Below are 22,184 nucleotides of genomic sequence, written 5' to 3'. Positions count from 1 at the left end.
GCTGACGCTGACACTGACACGAGGCCGATGTACAGGTGTGTGCTCACTATTACTACCCCTCGGAGGTACGTGGGCGGCGACACTGGCTACGTCAAGCTGACTTGGACTCTGCCGAGTTGGGACCTTCCCGCCGATGTGGACATGGAAGACGCATGGTATTATTTGACCCCCAACAATGTGCATGGGGACTCCAAGGAGGTTCACCTGGACATCTGCATTACTAAGTTAAATGTTGATCATTAGTCTTCGCTCAATGTAATCCGCTGTCTAAGCATGTGGAGACTTCCATGCATGATCTTGCTCTATTGGAGTATCGCGCATGAATAAAAGTGTATCCATTTATGGTTTAGTCTAGAATCTTCCATGTATGAATTTTTACTACAGTACTAGTGAAAGACTTATGATGAACCATTTCTTACATATCCTCTGCCCCCTTCCAAGTCATCCTGATTTAATTCCTCCGTCTAGGTTTATAAGGGCATGGTTAATACTTAAATAGTATAGCCAACTGTTGACTATAAGAAAGTGCCATGTCATCTTTAGCCAACATGTATAACAATGGATACTCAAAAACTAATTCTTGAAGATCATTTCCTGCAAAGCACAATAAGAGTTATTTCTTCACAAGTTTTGGATGCAGGTTGAACAGTTGAACGCTTTTGTTTGCAAAAGATACTTTTTATCTATTTCACCCGGATGTTTGTGAGCTCTAGAGATGAAATAATATCCGAACAAACCTATCGATACCCGTTACACATGAGATGACCCCCACATCCTTTGTCAAAATAAACAACTCCCCGATCAATGCATTTCACTCTTCCGTGCAACGCACGGGCACCTTACTATAGATTAGTACGACCAAAAATTGAACTAACATTATATATAGTACGATAAATGATGATGCATGTCACCTAAAATTATATCATTGAAAACTATGTTCAAATACGAATCCAACGATATTGTTTTTGTTGACATGCACTAACATTTTGTCAGTTAAATCTTCAGTCAAATTCAATGGGGGATAAACCACGACCGATGTAGTAGTACTAGTGTAGAGGGCGGCGCTGCACGGGAGTCTCACCCCGCTCGTGGCGCGGCAGTAAAGCCGTCATATCACAAAACCCAACCACTCCCAGTAATAAGTGGCCTGGTAAAATAAACGGACAAGCAACCATCACATCCCTCCGTCTTTTTTGCATTTCATCTCTCTGCATTTACTTTCTCCGGTTCATCTCGCACACTCGATCCCTAGCTACTACTCCTAGTATCCCTAGCTACTACTCCTAGGGCCAGTTCTTTTGGCGGCTTCCCCAGCTTTTCCCATAAGACTAGTCACAGTGGAGAGTAACATTAAGGCGCCTCACTCATTTATTTGGGCTTCTAAACTACTACTAGTAGTACCTCCGTCCTGGTTTATTCCTCACCATTGTAATTTGTGCTAAATTTTGACCAAAGATTTAACTGATAAAATGTTAGTGCATGTGACATGCACTAACATTTCATTAGTTAAATTTATGATCAAAATTTGACACAGATTACAATGGGGACCAATAAACCAGGACGGAGGTAGTAGTTATGGGATTACTAATCTAGAAGCCTAAAAGAACTGGCCCCTGGTACTCCTACTAGTAGTAGTACTCAAGTTGGAATTCCAATTGCACGACACAACTTGTTAGGCAAAAAATTCGATACAGGGTGTAGGAAGCGGTTTGGGAATTTGCATGCCTTTCCGACCAGTGAGATACTCCGTACAAAGTACGACAGAGAAATAACCACAGAGAAGGAAGCTAAAAGTAAACAATCAAACGAGCATTTTTGCATTTGTTTTGCATTGAATCGTTTCACAAGCTTGACTAGTGTTGTTTTTCTACTTTTACAAAAACCGCATCGTAATGTTAAAACGTGCATTTGCACGTACATAAGTAATAGTAGTACTCCCTCCGTCTAGGTGTATAAGTCTTCCCTCCTTCTTGGTCACGGTGCACAATCAAAGATGACTTATTGACCTGGACAGAGGGAGTAGCACAGTCTGAAAGCATATATAGAGACAGGCGTGTAGTGCGATAGTATATAGTAAAGTTTCTGCTATATGCACGTACTTGCAAAATGCGTACGAATACACAAGGTTTCTAAACTTTCCCTTTTACATACTTAATTAAGGACGCTAATAACTCCTGAACGTTCGGGATTTATCATTTGCGTCCCAAAACTAATGAGATCGCCTTACGAAACAAAAATTATACTCCTACTAAAAGCCACGACGCTCGCAGGAGCGCTTGCGGCGCGCCACGAGAGCCCTGGTGCGCGGCCGTTTCCCAGCGCGCTGACACAACGCCTCTTCCTCAGCCTCGCAACTCGCGAGGTGCTGATTGGCGGCTTGCCGGCGGGAGAGCGCGATCTGACCGGTGTGGTGATCCGGCGCCAACAGGTACTCCTCCTCGCTGGAAGCGTGCACCCGGTCCACGTACCGCCAAGCGTCGATGAGGCGCTTGGGCCCGACTGCACTCAGGGCTTTGGCACGGGCGTCCTCCGCCACCCTAAGAGCCCTCGCACGAGCCTTCTGCCAAAGAGCCAATTGCCTGACTCTCTCGGACGCGATATAGGCCTCCCAGACAGCTTGTTCCGCGGTGCGCTTCTCTTCCTCGGCCTTCTTCTCCGCCTCTATTTTGGCGCGCTCTGCTGGAGGCAAAGCCTCTCGCAAGGCGACATCCATTTCTTTACAAAGCTCCTCAAGGCTGGGGGGCTCGGCGGGCGGCGCGGCGTTCTCCTCGTAGCGGGGAGCCGGCGTGTCCTCCGACGCGCGTGCTGGCGAGATTGGGAACGCCGACGTGTCCACCTCGACGCGTCGCGGTGAGGAGCAGAACGCCGGCGCGTCCTCCTCGACTAGTGGCGGCGAGGAACGGAACGGCGACGCGTCGCGTCGCAGCAAGGAGCGGAACACCGACGCGTCCTCCTCGACTAGTGGTGGCGAGGAATGGAACGGCGACGCGTGACCGTCCGCACGGTGCAGCGAGGGGCGCCTAGGGCTTGGGAGGGGCGATGCCATGGTGGTCGACGTGAGAGGAAGGGGGAGGAGATAGCGATGAACGTGAACATGAGAGGGAGGAGATAGCGATGTCGTGGGAGGCGCAGTATTTATAGCGAGCAATGGCACACCTACGTAAGATATGGACCGAGCTGCACTGACTTAACTGTAGGTCCAGTTGCGTCACTGACATGTGGGCCAGACCCCTGTTGGGCCCATATGTCAGTGACCCAATGCACCTACAGTTAAGTAACAGCTACGTGGGCATATTTGTTGGTGTAAATTGCGGGGGAGGGAAGGGGTGGAAATATTGCTGGTCACAACGGATTGGACGATCGCGGGGGGAGGAGAGTCATGCATGCAGATTTTTTCCACACGGGGTGGAGTGGTGGGACCGCCGGAGGGAGAAGGAGAGTCTGGCAGGCATATTGTTTCCACACATGGAGAGGAAAAGATTTGGAGACGAACAGGCTTCCTGCAGGTATGGGGAACGGTGCATAATAAGTCTCATCTTGCATGCCGGGCTAGGTATAGTCTCAAGTCATTAAAAACATACACGCCCCACACATGTTCATATTTCAAGGTGCACTAAATTATTGCATGCGATGATTAAGGCTGGCCATAATGGTGGCATCTTAGCTGGTATCATGCACACGGGAATAGCAAACATGCTAATGTGGCAAAGAATTAAAGAAGAGAGGGGGGTTAGAGTAACTAGTGCTCATGCATGCATTAGTAAACACATTTTTTTGTGAAGAACTACAAAAACTATTCCACCGCCTCTATCTTGCTAAGAGTAGGTGAAATTTTTGAATCGAGCCCTTTAAACTAGAAGGGAGGTAGTAGTACTCTAATAGCTAACCTTGGCCCTGTTTGGATCCATGTGTTAGAGTTAGTTTGGGTTAGTTTGAACTCAACTAACCCAAAAAAATCTAACCCACCCAAGAGGTGCTTATTTGGGTTACTCCCTCCGTCTAGGTGTGTAAGTCATCTTACGTTGTGCACCACGACCAAGGCAGAGAGGAAAACGAGAAACCTTAATGTCTTTTTGTCTAATTAATAGCATTGCATGCAATGAACTAACCACTGCATGTCATGTTTGGCAGTCTCAAGTCATTGAAAGCATGCACGGCCCACATCTCTTATTGGTTGATATGTCACAAAACAAGAAACGAGGAGGGAGTTAATGTACGGTGCCTAAGTGTTTTGAGATTATTTGGTTTTCGTAAGGTGACTTACACACCTAGACGGAGGGAGTAGTTCTTCTCGGGACACTAAAAAACACATTTTTCTCTTGCTCTCCCCGCAGCAGATCCCTCCCCACTTCCTCGAAGCTTCTCGTCCTCTCCCTCCCTCCCTCCCTCTCGCACCGCCCATGAAGGCACCTTGCCATATCGGCGTTCCATCTAACCCTCTCATCCAAACACCCCTTTCTCTAGAGTTACTTCAGGGTTAGTTCAGGATTAGAATCTTTAACTCATCTAACTCATCTAATAGTAGTTCTTATACTCATTATAATCAGTATTGTAGATATTGATATTTTTAGTATAAATTTGGTCAAACACTTTGCAAACGGTTCACGGAAGTAAAAAGGACCAGAGGGAGTATCATGCATGCGGGGTAGGAAAAAATTCTCAATTATAGCCGGTCGAAGTCTCAAAGGGCGCGACCGCGCGACGGAGGCGAAGGTCATGGGAGGCGCGACGGTTGAAGGAGTTAAGTGAAGTTACCCACGCGCCGGCATGGCGTGCGAACAGGCAGAAGCTATACCGGCAGGCCTACGATATGGGTCTAGTAGACATGACATCTAGTGGGTCCCGCATAGTTCTCAAGAACTCTTTAGGGGCTTGCAGCCGTTTATCCACCGGGCAAGCCAGCAACCCCATGCCGTTCACACGCCCTACTTGTCCCCGTCTTCTACTAGTACGGTACCTTACAACAGTTCGCTCCCAGTCGTCCTGTCCTTTCACATTACGGTAGTTCCACTAATCCTAATCCTCCTCCCAAATCCATGGCGTCCCAAATCTCCATGATCGGCGGTGAGTACAATGTTAGAACCATCACCGGCGATGAGTTCGACGTCATCTACACCTGTTCTTCCGCAACGGTGAAAGAATGCCTTGCTCGCTTCAGATGCATGTTTGAAAACTCAAATGATGAGTGGGTCGCTGGGCTAGATGTTGAGTACACCACAGTCCTGGGAAGAGAGAAGAAACTAAAGGAGGCAGAGAAGAAGAAGCCCGCCGTGATCCAGGTTTGTGTGCATGACTTATGCTTGGTCTACCACATATGCCATGCCGACGTTGAGTGCAAGGAAATTAAGAAGTTCCTCAAGGGTGGCCGAGTCAAATTCGTTACTGTAGACTTTAGGAACGACAAGGAAATCCTGGGTCGGATAGGCCTCGCTGTAGGCCAGCCCTTCGATCTCCAGAAGGCAAGACTGGTGTCGTCCTCTCAGCCTTCAATGCTGACCCTGGCAGCAGCCATGATTGATCGTTCGTACGCTAAACTGAAGAAACCTCACCACGAGTTTCATCATGCATGGGAGTCGAAGACATTAGATGAAGATCACATCCTGTACGCAACAATGGATTCCTACCTTTGTTTAAATATCTACAAGGGTTGGATGAAGAAGCAGAGCCCAGTGTCCGGTTCAAGCAAAGAAGCGTCGGCGAAGAGGAAGAGGAAGAGGGACGAGGACGAAGTCGAGGACATGGACTCGGACTCCGAGTAGGTGGCAGTGCCGTCGCTCATGCTGGTTCTACTGCAGTGTCAAGCGGGCTAGTTGCTTAGTTTATTTTCAAGGGTGTGTTGTGCTGAGGCCCCAGCAGAACTATGTTTATGTTCTTTCTCGTTATTTGAACTCTTTAGTACGTACAGTAGTACTAGTACTATGTCTTACTACTGTTCTTCTTCCAGTTGGTACTACTGCTCGTATCTTCATGTTCCTACTGTAGTTAATACGTTCGTACTAGTAGTATAATTTGGGTCAGTCGATTTGTGAAAGAAGTTCGACGGACAGAAGGAAGAAGACGACAGGGTGCCCATGATCTATCTTATGAGTGTTGGGTGTGGAATGCAGTTCGCCGGAAAAAATGGATCGTGCCCGGGGTTAAACGGATGGCGGGGGTGGGGGCAGCATGGCGGTGGTAGGCGGTTCAGGGGAGGGCGCGGCGGCGGCATGCGGTTAGGCATGTGGCAGGCTGAGAAGATGAACCGTGCATCTATTTCGGAGGTTGAAGAAGCCCTTCTAGCCATCCATGTTGCATCAAATGGCTCACAAGAGTCGACTGACCCAAATTGCTCCTTCAGATTGCAGGATCCACGTGGCATTCAAGGTCTCGAAGGTAGATTCCGCGTCCGCACCTGGGTTGCGGGCTCGACGCGTGCGCGACCGGCTTCCGTCGCGACAGCCACCATGCGTGCCTCCTCCGCGCGGGCGGAGACGACAATGACACGCTAGTTCCTCCTCGCCGGCGTGCTGGAGCACGCGCTCGTCATCCTCTTCATACGCTGCGTGCATAGACGCGGCTCCAGCAGCTGCTCGCGTACTTGGCAGCGCGGCGGCATCGCGAGGAGGGACTGCAGACGACGTGAGCGGGCGAGCCTTCGGCTTGGCGGCGACACGGCAGTGATGGGCGAGAAATTGTTGGCCGGAGCAGGCGGGCGTCGGCATGCGCAACGGCGGCGGCGGCATATTGATGAGTGCGCGTATGGGAGCTTAGTTTAGTTTTATATAGGGGTGGTCAAACTTAAAAGAAAACCGTACTAGTACACGTAGACATTACACTTAGGTAGCGCTTTTATTAGTTACCACAGCCATGATACGGAATCCTGTGCAAGCGCGTGAACCACGGCCAGGCGATCGATCGAACGGTGCGTCACCGTGTCGCGCTCGAAGGACATCCACCGAACCTTTTTGTGTGTGTGAAAACAATCCCCGAATATTACTCAACTTTTTTTCCGGGAAAAGTTCTTGACGCTACAATATTTCCATATATTTGAATTTAGCTCCAGTTCGTGTTTATTTGGATTTGGACGTTTTAGGTGCGACCTAGTTTTTTTTAATACTGATTTTGGGGTTGTTTGGTTCCTAGCCACCGTTTCCCAAGCCAAAATTTGGCAGCCACAGTTTAGTTGGCATGTGTTTGGTTTTTGCCACACTTTGGCTTACCACACTTTATTGCCCCTATGGCCCACTTGTCATAGAGACAATTTTTTGCCAACTTTTGCCAAAGTTTGGCGTCCAAAGTGTGTGTGACTGAGAGAGAACGTGTGTATGTGTCCATATGTGTGTTGTGGCAGAAGGGCAATGTGGAGATGGTGTGCGTGTGATAGAGACATAGAGAGGTGTGAATGTGCAAATGATTGATAACACACAAGTATAGGGGATCAATTGTAGCCTCTTTCGATAAGTAAGAGTGTCGAACCCAACGAGGAGCTAAAGGTAGAACAAATATTTCCTCAAGTTCTATCGACCACCGATAAAACTCTACGCACACTTGACGTTCGCTTTACCTAGAACAAGTATGAAACTAGAAGTACTTTGTATGTGTTTTTGGATAGGTTTGCAAGAATATAAAGAGAGAGTAAATAAAAAGTAGGGGCTGTTTAGATGAAGACACAACTAAGTTAGTTTTAGTAGAGAGCTTTTTGTTACAAGAAAGTTATTTGTCCCTAGGCAATCGATAACTAGACCGGTAATCATTATTGCAATTTTATTTGAGGGAGAGGCATAAGCTAACATACTTTCTCTACTTGGATCATATGCACTTATGATTGGAACTCTAGCAAGCATCCGCAACTACTAAAGATCATTAAGGTAAAACCCAACCATAGCATTAAAGCATCAAGTCCTCTTTATCCCATACGCAAGCAACCTACTTACTCGGTATGTGCTTCTGTCACTCACGCCACCCACCATAAGCAAATCATGAACATATTGCAAACCCTACAACGGGAATCCCTCACGCTTGCGCGACACAGAGAGCACCATAGGACAGCACCAATAATAAAACATGCAACTCAAACCAATCTTGATCATCAAATAACCCATATGACAAAACAGATCTACTCAAACATCATAGGATAGCCATACATCATTGGGAAATAATATATAGCGTTGAGCACCATGTTTAAGTAGAGATTACAGCGGGTAAGAGAGAGGTTACACCGCTGCATAGAGGGGGGAAGAGGTTGTATGATGGCGCTGAAGTTGTTGGTGAAGATTGCGGTGATGATGGTGGCCCCCGGTGGCACTCCGGTGCCACCGGAAGCGAAGGGGAGAGAGCTCCCCTCCTTCTTCTTCTTCCTTGACCTCCTCCCTAGATGGGAGAAGGGTTTCCCCTCTGGTCCTTGGCCTCCATGGCATGGGAGGGGCGAGAGCCCCTCCGAGATTGGATCTGTCTCTCTGTCTCTCTCTATTTCTGCGTTCTCTCTGCTGCCCTTTCACCATTTCGTATATATATGGAGATCCGTAACTCCGATTGGGCTGAAACCTTCGCCGTGATTTTTTTACCAAAGATTAGCTTTCTTGCGGCCGAAGAAGGGCATCAACCGCCTTACGGGTGCCCCATGAGGGTCAGGGGCGCGCCCCCTGCCTCGTGGCCACCTTGGGCACCGTCTCGCGTTGATTCTTCTTCCGGAATTTGCCAAATATTCCAAAAATAAGCTCCGTCTGTTTTTATCCCGTTTGGATTCCGTTTTATATGGATATTCTGCGAAACCAAAAACATGCAACAAACAGGAACTGGCACTGGGCACTAGATCAATATGTTAGTCCCAAAAATAGTACAAAAAGTTGCCAAAAGTATATGAAAGTTGTATAATATTGGCATGGAACAATCAAAAATTATAGATACGACGGAGACGTATCAGCATCCCCAAGCTTAATTCCTGCTCGTCCTCGAGTAGGTAAATGATAAAAAAGATAATTTTTGATGTGGAATGCTCCCTAGCATAATGTTGATCATGTATCTAATCATGGCATGAATATTAAGACACGAGTGATTCAAAGCAATAGTCTATCATTTGACATAAAAAACAATGATACTTCAAGCCTACTAATAAAGCAATCATGTCTCTTCAAAATAACAAGGCCAAAGAAAGTTATCCCTACAAAATCACATAGTCTGGCTATGCTCCATCTTCACCACACAAAATACTCACATCATGCACAACCCCGATGACAAGCCAAGTAGTTGTTTCATACTTTTGATGTTATCAAACCTTTTCAACTTTCACGCAATACATGAGCGTGAGCCATGGATATAGCACTATAGGTGGAATAGAATATGATGGTGGGGGTTATGTGGAGAAGACAAAAATGAGAAAGTCTCACATCAACTAGGCATATCAACGGGCTATGGAGATGCCCATTAATAGATATCAATGTGAGGAGTAGGGATTGCCATGCAACGGATGCACTAGAGCTATAAGTATATGAAATCTCAAACTGAAACTAAGTGGGTGTGCATCCAACTTGCTTGCTCATGAAGACCTAGGGCATTTGAGGAAGCCCATCGTTGGAATATACAAGCCAAGTTCTATAATGAAAATTCCCACTAGTATATGAAAGTGATAACTCAAGAGACTCTCTATATGAAGAACATGGTGCTACTTTGAAGCACAAGTGTGGTAAAAGGATAGTAACATTGCCCCTTCTCTCTTTTCTCTCTCTTTTTTTTCTCTTTTTTTGGGCCTTCTCTTTTTCTGGCCTTTCTCTTTTTTTGTCCGGAGTCTCATCCCGACTTGTGGGGGAATCATAGTCTCCATCATCCTTTCCTCACTGGGGCAATGCTCTAATAATGATGATCATCACACTTTTATTTACTTACAACTCGATATCTAGAACAAAGATATGACTCTATATGAATGCCTCCGGCAGTGTACCGGGATGTGCAACGATCTAGCGTAGTAATGACATCAAAAAACGGACAAGCCATGGAAACATCATGCTAGCTATCTTACGATCATGCAAAGCAATATGACAATAAATGCTCAAGTCATTTATATGATGATGATGGAAGTTGCATGGCAATATATCTTGGAATGGCTATGGAAATGCCATAATAGGTAGGTATGGTGGCTGTTTTGAGGAAGATATAATGAGGCTTATGTGTGATAGAGCGTATCGTATCACGGGGTTTGGATACACCGGCAAAGTTTGCACGAACTCTCGAGGTGAGAATGGGCAACGCACGGTACCAAAGAGGCTAGCAATGATGGAAGGGTGAGAGTGCGTATAATCCATGGACTCAACATTAGTCATAAAGAACTCACATACTTATTGCAAAAATCTATTAGTCATCGAAACAAAGTACTACGCGCATGCTCCTAGGGGATAGATTGGTAGGAAAGGACCATCGCTCGTCCCCGACCGCCACTCATAAGGAAGACAATCAATAAATACCTCATGCTCCAACTTCGTTACATAACGGTTCACCATATGTGCATGCTACGGGAATCACAAACCTCAACACAAGTATTTCTACAATCCACAACTACCCACTAGCATGACTCTAATATCACCATCTTTATATCACAAAACTATTGCAAGGAATCAAACATATCATATTCAGTGATCTACAAGTTTTATGTAGGATTTTATGACTAACCATGTGAATGACCAGTTCCTGTCATCTCTCTAAATAGATATAAGTGAAGCGAGAGAGTTTAATTCTTTCTACAAAAAATATGTCCATGCTCTAAAAAATATAAGTGAATCAAAAGAGCATTCTACAAATGGTAGTTGTATATGTAAAGAGAAACAGGCAATCCAAACTTCAAATGATATAAGTGAAGCACATGAAGCATTCTATAAAGCCATACTCAAAAGATATAAGTGAAGTGCAAAGAGCATTCTATAAATCAACCAAGGACTATCTCATACCAGCATGGTGCATAAAATAAAATTGAAAACTAAATGCAAAAGACGCTCCAAGATTTTCACATATCGCATGAACGAAACAAATCCGAAAACATACAGATACTTGTTGAAGAAAGAGGGGATGCCTTCCGGGGCATCCCCAAGCTTAGACGCTTGAGTCTCCTTGAATATTTACTTGGGGTGCCTTGGGAATCCCCAAGCTTGAGCTCTTGCCTCTCTTCCTTCTTCTCACATCGAGACCTCCTCGATCATCGAACACTTCACCCACACAAAACTTCAACAGAAAACTCGGTAAGATCCGTTAGTATAATAAAGCAAATCAATACTCTAAGTACTGTTGAAAACCAATTCATATTTTGTATTTGCATTGTTTCTACTGTAATATAGCTTTTTCATGGCTTAATCCACTGATATAAATTGATAGTTTCATCAAAACAAGCAAACTATGAATGAAAAACAGAATCTGTCTAAAACAGAACAGTCTGTAATAATCTGAACATTCACCATACTTCTGGTACTTGAAAAATTCTGACAAAATTAGGAAAAATAAAAAAGTTGTATATAAAGACAGTGCAAAAAGAATCAGAACCGTTTGACGTTCCAGTAAAAAACTAAAAAGCGCGCACTACAGCCAAAGTTTCTGTCCTGCACCGTACAAACCAACAAGCATTGTAAACATCCTAAAGGCAAACCTTGGCACATTATTTTTATAATACAATGGAATTGTACAAGGGGATAATTATTTTTGTTGAAAATTTTCTGTAATTAAGATTCACAAAGTTTCCGTGAGCATGAACAAAGTTCAAGGACGTCCCCCTCTTTCACAATGCTCGTCTTTCTCACTTTCGCTTTTCTTTTTGAAAAAGTTTTGGGTTCCCCTCTTTATTTTTGTTGTTTTTAAACTATATAAAAGCACTAAACAGAAATAAATGACTCTCTAAAACTTCCGGGTTGTTTCCCTGGCAGCGCTTTCTTTAAAGCCATTAAGCTAGGCATATAGTGCTCAAGTAGCGAATCCACCCGGATCCGAAGGTCTATCAAAGCCAATTTGAATCAACAATGATTTGTAATTTAGTAGTGAGCACAAAGCAACATATATCATGTAATGATGAAGTCTAACTCTCTTCCTATGCATTGACATGTCATAAAAGAACAATTCATGCACATAAAGTAAAGGCCAATGCATAGTATAAACAGTTTCTTGCAATTTTATTGTGTTGGAAACATAGAGAGGTGGAGATATAGTTCCTCTCTCATAATAATTGTGTAACATCCCAAATTTTCAATTTGGAATGTTATACATTAGATCATCATTGCATAGCATATTTTATTGCATTTTGGCAAATCCTCGAAAATCCTAAGCAACTCAAGGACCCTTGGAGAGAGTTGGGGATTTTTCGCGGTTTTCATATTTGATTTTTATCAAATAATGAAACGAGGATTTTTGGTTTTAATAATTTTTCTCTCCGAAAAATATTTCGTATTAAAATAAATGAGAGGAGAAAATATGACTTCTCCAAAATAATTGAAATATTGGAGGAAAAATATTAAAATCAAATATTTGATTTTATTCAGATTTTATTTGCAATTTTAATTGCATTAGAAAAATTGCACGTTTTTAAAATTTGTATTTTTGGGCCAAGAAAATGTTCATCTCGTTCTAATTATTTTAATTAGACGGTGAAAATTTGTTTTGGCATTTTTGGATTTTTATTTATTTTTCTACAAAATTTTTTAGGTTCGGCGAAATTATTTAAAAAAAACTCGCGAAGCGCGCTGACTGGGCCGAAACCCAGCCGACGGCCCAGCCCAGCCCCGCGCCTCGTCTCCCTCCTGGAGACCGAGACGGAGACCGCCGCCGCCCCGAGTCCCGCTTGTCGCCGCCGCCCCTTGCCCCTTCCCCAAGGCAGCACCCCCTCCTTAAATACTCCCCCCCCCGCCGCCCCTCTCCTCACCCCGCCCCGACCCGAAGACGCCCCGCCGCCGAGAGGACCCGCCGGAGCAGGAGACAGACGCCGCCGCCTCGGGAAGCCCCGTACGCCGCCGCCCTCGTCGCCCCTCGCCGCCCCCGACGACGCCCGAGCCCGCCGCCCTCGCCGCCCTCTCCCGAACCCACCGGAGCCCGCCGGAATACCTCGCCGGAGGTATAACCGCAGCCGCCGCCGTGCCGGTTTTTTTTAAAAACCGTTCGGTTTATTTTTTTCGAAACCCTAGATTTTTTTTAGATCGGTTTATTTCTTTTTCTTTCTTCGGTTTAGTTAGTTAGTGAATGTTCACCGATCCGTTCGTTTTAACGAACGTGTTCGTCAGTTTGTCGCAGCTAACGAACGTCCGTTCGTTTAACCGTTCGTCAGTTTCCTTTTTCGTCGGATTTTCCGCGATTATTCCAGATCGCGATTTCTGATCAGATTTTCGTTCTGGTTTATCTTTTAGCTCGTTTACCGGAATCAGGCGATTCAAGCGCCTAGAGTTTCGTCTCGAAATTCTATTTCCATTTAACCTATTCAAACAAGTTTTTGCTACTGTAAAATTTGACTTAGATCCAGATTAGTAAACGAAGCTTGTTTCTTTCGCCGTTTGACTTTCGTTGCTTCGTTTGATTCGATTCTTTTTGCAAACCGGAGTTCTTAAGTTGAAATTTCTGGTTAGATCTTTATTTGAGTTTTACCTGTGCATTAGATGAGTGCTTATTGTTTGCTTGTTTGTTTGCGATAGAGTACCCGGAGTGCGCCGCTTGCTACTTCGAATCTCTAAGTTTCACGGATCATCAGCAAGGCAAGTAACACTTTGATCATACCTCTTTTACTACCCAGTTTTATTGCATTAGACCAATCCTCAAACATTGCATGATTATGATCTAATTAAATTGTGGGTATTGGGAAGTAGTTGAGGTAGTACCTATTACCTGTTTATTATCAAACCTTTGGGAGTTACTTCTACATTTGCTTATATTGCTATGCTATGCTAGTAGACGTGGATTGGGTTTGAGTGTTACCATGACAGATGTGAGATTGTTAATTAATGGTTAACCTTAAGGTGGCAACTAAAACTCACATCTGGGTGGATTGAGGTACCTGGGTATTCCAGGATTGCCTATTTTCTTTTGGACCGCCACCCAGGTTCAAGGGGATCATGAGATTATTCATGCTAGAAACTTCCGTGTGCAGCCGCAAGCTATTATGGGCTCTAGCATAGTTGAGTAGGTTGTGTGAGCTCTTGAAGAGGTAGACTAGCAGATGTAGGGGATGTAGGTGGTACTGTCTACCCGGAGTAGAGAGTTAACGCTTCTGAAAGACTGTGTATCGGTCATCCGTTTCTCAAACACCATGAAGTGCGAGAATCCCAACGGAGGAGATCGAGTCTTGTGGGGAAAAGTGCACAAACCTCTGCAGAGTGTATAAACTAATCATGGTTAGCCGTGTCCCCAGTTATGGACATCTTGAGTATCTAGTACTTGGATTATCATGTGAATCTCATCATGTTACTTTAATTAATCTTGTTGGGTTAATGATGATACTTAATTGGGATTGAGATGCTGTCAACCATCTTAATGTTTAACAACCACCATGATAGTTAAATAAAATTTATTCCTTTGCAGTAGGGAAAAATTGGCTTTCGCAAAACTGTAACCATAGAGCCTTCTACCAGCCATATATGCATGTAGTATAGCATTATTATGTTCATTACTCTCTATGTGTTACATTGCCAGCATATTCCATGTGCTGACCCGTTTTCGGGCTGCAACGTTTCATGTTGCATACTTTTCAGATGACCAGTAAGGTGCCTTAGGTCGTGGTCTTATACTCAGTGATGCCGTTGGAGTTGATGGACTCACTTATCTTCCAAGTCTACCGTTGTTATCGTAATAGATGGCCTTAAGCCATATTTGTCATACTTATTTCTCTCTTGAGATACTCGTTGTAATAAGTGTGTGATTGCTACTCTGTTATAAATCCTCCATTTGTACTGTGCGTGTCAGCATTACTGATCCAGGGATGACACTGGTGCACGGTAGATCAGACTGTTTGAGGTCTGGTCGCTACAAATTGCAAGTAGGAGCAGCAAGCACATGCATATTATATCTATCAAAATCATCATGTGCAACGGTAAAAGACAACCCATCAATATAATCCTTAATAAGGGCAAACTTCTCCGATATAGTATATTCAGGAGAATTCAAAAAGATAATAGGACTATCATGTGTGGGTGCAATAGCAACAATTTCATGTTTAACATAAGGAACTATAGCAAGTTCATCTCCATAAGCATAATTCATATTGGCATCTTGGCCACAAGCATAGCAGGCATCATCAAAAAGGGATATTTCAAAGGAATTCAAGGGATCATAACAGTAATCATAGCAATCATCCTTCGGTAAGCACGAAGGGGAATTAAACAATGTATGAGTTGAAGAGTTACTCTCATTAGAAGGTGGGCACGGGTGATCAATCCTCTCTTCCTCCTTTTGTTCTTCGCTCTCCTCCTCATCTTTTTCATCCAATGAGCTCACAGTTTCATCAACTTCTTCTTCCATAGATTCCTGCAAAATATTAGTCTCTTCTTGGACAGCGGAGACTTTCTCAATAAGTGCATTAATATCAGAATTGTATTCATAATTCTCATAGAAATATTTGAGGATAGCTAAATTTTCAGGTCTATAAGCAGCAGCATCAAAATCCTCAAACTCTTTAAACATAGATTCAATTTCATAAGCACCCATAAAAGCAACAAATTCTTCTATTTGTTCCACATCATAGTAATCATATATACCATTAGCATAAGAAGCTAAGGTTTTATTATCATTAAATTTGCATGAAAAGGGAAGGTGTGGAGCCTTCATCCTAGAGCAACAAGTATAATCATAACTCAAGCATACTTGCCGAGCATACCACTTCAATATATGAATTTGATCCCATAATAGTTTCCCTTTTTGAGTCAAGCGATAATCGCTAAAGTATTCACGTTGATCCAACGTTACTCCCATTACATAGTTGAATGGGGTTTTCTCAGGATTACCAAAGTAGTACATAATATCTTTCACATAACCAGCATTGAGGGTTTTAGGAGGTTCCCCATCTCCATGAGCAGAAAGTACACCTAATTTTTTTGGTATTTCGTGTTCCATATCCATAACTAAAGATAGAGAACAACTAAGAATAGCAAATAAAAATTACTTAGTGATAAAGCAAACAAGCACACACGAGAGTATTCACCCCACGCTATTGCTCCCCGGCAACGGCGCCAGAAAAAAAGGTCTTGATAACCCACAAGTATAGGGGATCAATTGCAGCCTCTTTCGATAAGTAAGAGTGTCGAACCCAATGAGGAGCTAAAGGTAGAACAAATATTCCCTCAAGTTCTATCGACCACCGATACAACTCTACGCACACTTGACGTTCGCTTTACCTAGAACAAGTATGAAACTAGAAGTACCTTGTAGGTGTTTTTGGATAGGTTTGCAAGAATATAAAGAGAGAGTAAATAAAAAGTAGGGGCTGTTTAGATGAACACACAACTAAGTTAGTTTTAGTAGAGAGCTTTTTGTTACAAGAAAGTTATTTGTCCCTAGGCAATCGATAACTAGACCGGTAATCATTATTGCAATTTTATTTGAGGGAGAGGCATAAGCTAAAATACTTTCTTTACTTGGATCATATGCACTTATGATTAGAACTCTAGCAAGCATCCGCAACTACTAAAGATCATTAAGGTAAAACCCAACCATAGCATTAAAGCATCAAGTCCTCTTTATCCCATACGCAAACAACCTACTTACTCGGGTCTGTGCTTCTGTCCCTCACGCCACCCACCATAAGCAAATCATGAACATATTGCAAACCCTACAGCGGGAATCCCTCACGCTTGCGCGACACGGAGAGCACCATAGGACAGCACCAATAATAAAACATGCAACTCAAATCAATCTTGATCATCAAATAACCCATAGGACAAAACAGATCTACTCAAACATCATAGGATAGCCATACATCATTGGGAAATAATATATAGCGTTGAGCACCATGTTTAAGTAGAGATTACAGCGGGTAAGAGAGAGGTTACACCGCTGCATAGAGGGGAGAGAGTTGGTGATGATGGCGCTGAAGTTGTTGGTGAAGATTGCGGTGATGATGATGGCCCCCGGTGGCACTCCGGTGCCACCGGAAGCGAAGGGGAGAGAGCCCCCCTCCTTCTTCTTCTTCCTTGACCTCCTCCCTAGATGGGAGAATGGTTTCCCCTCTGGTCCTTGGCCTCCATGGCGTGGGAGGGGCGAGAGCCCCTATGAGATTGGATCTGTCTCTCTCTGTTTCTGCGTTCTCTCTGCTGCCCTTTCACCGTTTCGTATATATATGGAGATTCGTAACTCCGATTGGGCTGAAACCTTCTCCGTGATTTTTTTACCAAAAATTAGCTTTCTTGCGGCCGAAGAAGGGCATCAACCGCCTTACGGGTGGCCCACGAGGGTCAGGGGCGCGCCCAGGGGGGCAGGCGCGCCCCCTGCCTCGTGGCCACCTCGGGCACCGTCTCGCGTTGATTCTTCTTCTGGAATTTTCCAAATATTCCAAAAATAAGCTCCGTCCGTTTTTATCCCATTTGGATTCCATTTGATATGGATATTCTGTGAAACCAAAAACATGTAACAAACAGGAACTGGCACTGGATCAATATGTTAGTCCCAAAAATAGTACAAAAAGTTGCCAAAAGTATATGAAAGTTGTATAATATTGGCATGGAACAATCAATAATTATAGATACGATGGAGACGTATCAATGATCATGCATAAGTGAGACATAGACAGATGTCGATACGTTGTGTATACATGAGAGAACGGTCTTCTATTTTACTTGTGTGTGTGTGTATGTGTGTGTGAGAGAGAGAGAGGAGCATCCGTAACACAACAACCATCTCTCTTGATTCGTCCGTCCCTCGCACGATCGCATGTAAGACATGCATCAACGCGCGCATTTTGACACCCTCACCCGGCCCCTGCCCACCTCAAGGCCCGCACATCGCTCTCTATCTCGCACGCACAATCTCTTCATGAATACCCTGTTTAGCAAGTAGCTTTTCATCACATGCACACACATTTCTCTCCTTAGGTTTGTTTTCTCTCAATATCTGACACACACACATACACACATAGACAGCACACAACACACACACACCCGCTGCTCGAGCACACAATTCATCCCCATCCAAGGTTATATGGCGACCACTCTCGCTTGTGCTTCTCTGCACCCCAGCATGCACAACACCTCAATCTTCAAAGAGGGCATCGAGGAGATCGAAGACGGTGACCACACTGCGCTAGAGAATGCGGGGCTATTTGGAAGCAGGATGATGTGACGACGGCTGACTGACTCCTCCCCCCACCCTCTCTCTCTCTCGCACAAAATTACCAATCCCTCTCTCCCCCGCACAAATGTATCAATCCCTCAACCCACGAGATCCTTCCCCTCTCGTCCATGTTTTTCCAGCTCTCTCATCGTCGCGACAACCGGAGGCGGGAGCACCGTCTCGGCATCGCCGAGATGGATGAGGAAGCCATGGCGCTGTGGCGCCAATGCTTCCTGCAGGACATCATCAACGAGCGCGAGTTCTACGACCAAAGGAGGGCGGAGAGGGATAAGAGGAGGGCGGAGCGAGCCGCCTATCGCGAGGACAAGCGTAGGCGAAAAGCGGACGCTCAATTCAACATGAGGCTAGGAGCAGCGTCGCCCTGGGAATCCAACAACGATCGGTATCTTCACGCCTGCAGTTAGACGTCGGAGGAGGACATCACCGAGGAGGAGTCGGACGACGAGGAGTAGTTGAATAATCTATTTTTTATCTATTTATGCTGAGAACTATCCTCTACTCTCTATCTCTACTTCTCGATCTCAGCACTGTAAACGCTTTTTTAAAGCGCCACTCGTTGTGATTCTGTTGGAGATGCTCTAACATGGCAGACAAGTGCTTTAATGTTGCCTACAAGATGCGCGAGTATTACTAGTAGTATATTTTTCTTGCCATGTTGAGATTTTAAAACCACGAGTGCGAACATGCAGAGGAGCAATGAAGACAAAACACGGGATATTGGGGACATCTTCAAGGAGCGTGGCAAGTTAAAGAGGAGCTGCACCGAACCTATAAAATGAGCTTTGGTAAGTAACACCCTTTCAATTACTTTCGTTTAGCCTTGTGTTCTTCGATGTGTATATGTTCTAGTTTCTGTTTCTCTTAAGCCTCGTGTTCTTCGATGTGTCATAAGAAGAGTCTTAATCGTCCTAATGCTTTAGTTTTTAACTTGATGTAGGAAGTGGGTGTTCTCACCTTGTAGTCTGTTTTTATATTTTTTTTTCCTTTTGAATTCACTTCTCCCAGTTCTGTTTATCTCGCTTCTACTAAATGGATCTGGGTTGCTCTGAGTTATTATCTAAAAAAGAAGTAAATTCATGTCAGGATGCAGTTCCTGCGAGGAGAGGAGTATGGTCAACCTCGAGATCATGTTTCCAGAATGAGGCTGGATTACACACAAGGTGCCAGTTCCCTAATGATGTTGGATTAGACACAAGGTGCAAATTCCCAGATGATGCTGGATTACACACAAGCCAGGTGGAGTCATCAGCTGTTCGTGTCCTCGTGGCTCTAGTAAAGGTTGAAAGAAAGCGTGCAGCAGCCCTTGAGAATGTAGCTGAGTTCCTGAAGAAGCGAAAAGAGCAATCAGATGCTCTCTTCACCCATGCCAAAGAAGAGATGGAAGAAGCCAGAAATAAGCTAGCAGAGGCAGAGCAGGCTAGGCGTCTCCTGCTATCTAAAACTGTTGTCAATATAAAATTTCCTTCATAGTAGCTAGGTTCAAATGTTTATCTAGTCAGCATGCATGTTGTGATGTCCGTGCATCTACTGATGTGGCACAAAATATTTTTTTTCGGGTCATGTAATAACAGCAATTACTTTCCAAACAATAACAGACGAAGCATTGGACATGGTATAGTTCACGCGCAAGCCCGACATTCCAAGTTCAACTTCCACATCAAACTCATGTTCACAGATATCTCCACATTCATACATAATGTCCACAACCATGATTCACTTCAAAGCCAAAAAAATTTGAGGAGAGTTATGAATAAAGAAAAACCTCTAGTTCCTGCTACCAGTGCGAGCACAACAAGTCAAGACCATGCATAATTAATTATATTTTGGTCACTTTTTGTGTTCTAAAATGTCGGCCGGCTCGCGGAAGGACGTGTTGCCGATACACGCGCGGATTCAATGAAGGCAGGCGGGGCAGTCTGAAGCCGGTTGCATGCGGCGAGGAGGCGTGTTCAGCCGGGCCTGCAATGAGTGGGGCCCTCTTGGCCGGCGCGCCGGTTCAATGCCTGCGCTATGAGAGGTCGCGTCCGTGTCAGAGCAATCACTCCCTCCAGTCCTTTTTTGTTTGCGTATAACAAAATCTCGTTTTCCATTCACATTTTACAAGTAAAATTCGTGGACAAATTTTGACCCAAAAAACGATGGGGACTAGTAACCCAGAACGGAGGTAGTAGTTTTTTTAATCAAAGAAGGGTTTCCCCCTTCCGATTTTCATTACTGAAAACCAACATCTAAATCTAAACATAGTATTTGCACTAGAACTACCAGGTTCAACATCTCGCAACATAAACCCATACAACCATACGCCAAGGAGGTACATAGTACTATGAATTCCATTTTCGCTCCATACCAATCGTTCTAAAAACTACTTAGTACTTATAGCGCGCCATTGAAAATCGGAACTCTTAACCCCGCTAAAAAAAATGATATTTTAAACATGGCTACTCGATCTGTGGCAACTGGCGAGCCACCGTCTCCAAGTCGTTCACCTGTGGTCCCGACCATCAACTCCTACGGATCAAATTATCACGCGAGCTGACTATTCCTACAAAGGTGCGCTCCACCACGTACCCGGTACCCGCGAATGCAGCAATCGTGCACCTAGGGTTTTAGGGTTTATTTGTTAACGTTGCCTTTACGTAACACTCATGTGTGCGAGACAGCGAGAGACCGACTGCGTGCGTGCGCCTCTTCTCTTAGTATATGTACTCCATAGTTTGTCTGGTGTCCAAAAAATTATAATAACTACTAGCAATGTGCCAATGCGTTGCCACACGATCAGAGTAGATTAATACATATTCACCAATTTGATAGAAAAAAGTCTAGTTTTGAAATACGCATATCACTAAAAAATGTTATGTTTCACTCAAAATATATTCCTTTGGCGGTTTTGATGAGATAAGGGAGGAATGTTGTTGGTTTCAAGATTCGAGAAGTGGTATATGTCTAATTTCTACTCTTACTAGCAAGATGCCCGTGCATTGCACGGAACATCAAGATCTTGTGGGAGAAAAGGATGAACGAGGGAAGGCCTTATCTGCAAATGTGGAGAGGAGTGCGGGTAAATTGCCATAGTTTCATTCCTATCCGTCAGATATAAACCAGACGGCCTATATTGCAGGATGGCAGGCCCACCATCATCACCAACTCTGTTTTTTATCCATACTCTTATAAAAAGCATAGTCGGTGATGATCGTGTGCCTGCCATCCTGCAATATAGGCCGTCCGATCTATATCTGATGGATAGGAAGGAAACTATGGCAATTTTGCAAAAAGATACCCACACCCCTCTCCACACTTGCAAATAAGGCCTTCCCGTGTTCATCCTTTTCTCCCACAAGATAAACTACTCATACAAATGTATCTTGATGTTCTGTGCAACGCATGGGCATCTTGCTAGTTGTTGCAAAAAGCCCATGTGTGTGAGAGAGAGGGAGAGAGGAGGAGGACGGAGTGCATGTGTGTCAAAGACACAAAGAGTGTGTGTGCGAGAGGTATCAGCTTAAAATGAGGCGATAGTGTGTGTGTGCACGATCGAGAGGGCGTGTATCAAGAAGGGAAGAAAAATCTACATAGATACAAGGAGGGGGAAAGAGACATGTATGCGATAGTGGAAGCACGAGTGAGCGGGTGTATAAACCTATCTAGAGGCTAGTCGATAAATGTTTGTGAGAGAAATACGAGTCGGGGTGCGAAATCGAGAATTTTGTGTGTGTGAGAGAGAGACGGTAGTCGGGAAGGGGAGTGGAAGCAGGAGTTGTGTGTGTGTATGTGAGAGAGAGAGGGGGGAGTTTGTCTGATCGGTAAACAAATGAATAATGTCAGTCTGGGATGGAGACGAAAAGGAGATCGCAACAAATGTTGTGTCTACAGGAGAGAGAGAGAGAGAGCGTAATTTTAGCGGTATGATTCATATC

The sequence above is a fragment of the Triticum aestivum genome, chromosome 3D, assembly GCF_018294505.1.
Source record: "Triticum aestivum cultivar Chinese Spring chromosome 3D, IWGSC CS RefSeq v2.1, whole genome shotgun sequence".
NCBI classification, from domain to species: domain Eukaryota; kingdom Viridiplantae; phylum Streptophyta; class Magnoliopsida; order Poales; family Poaceae; genus Triticum; species Triticum aestivum.
The sequence above is the reverse complement of the archived record's forward strand: the minus strand, read 5'-3'. Positions refer to the sequence as shown.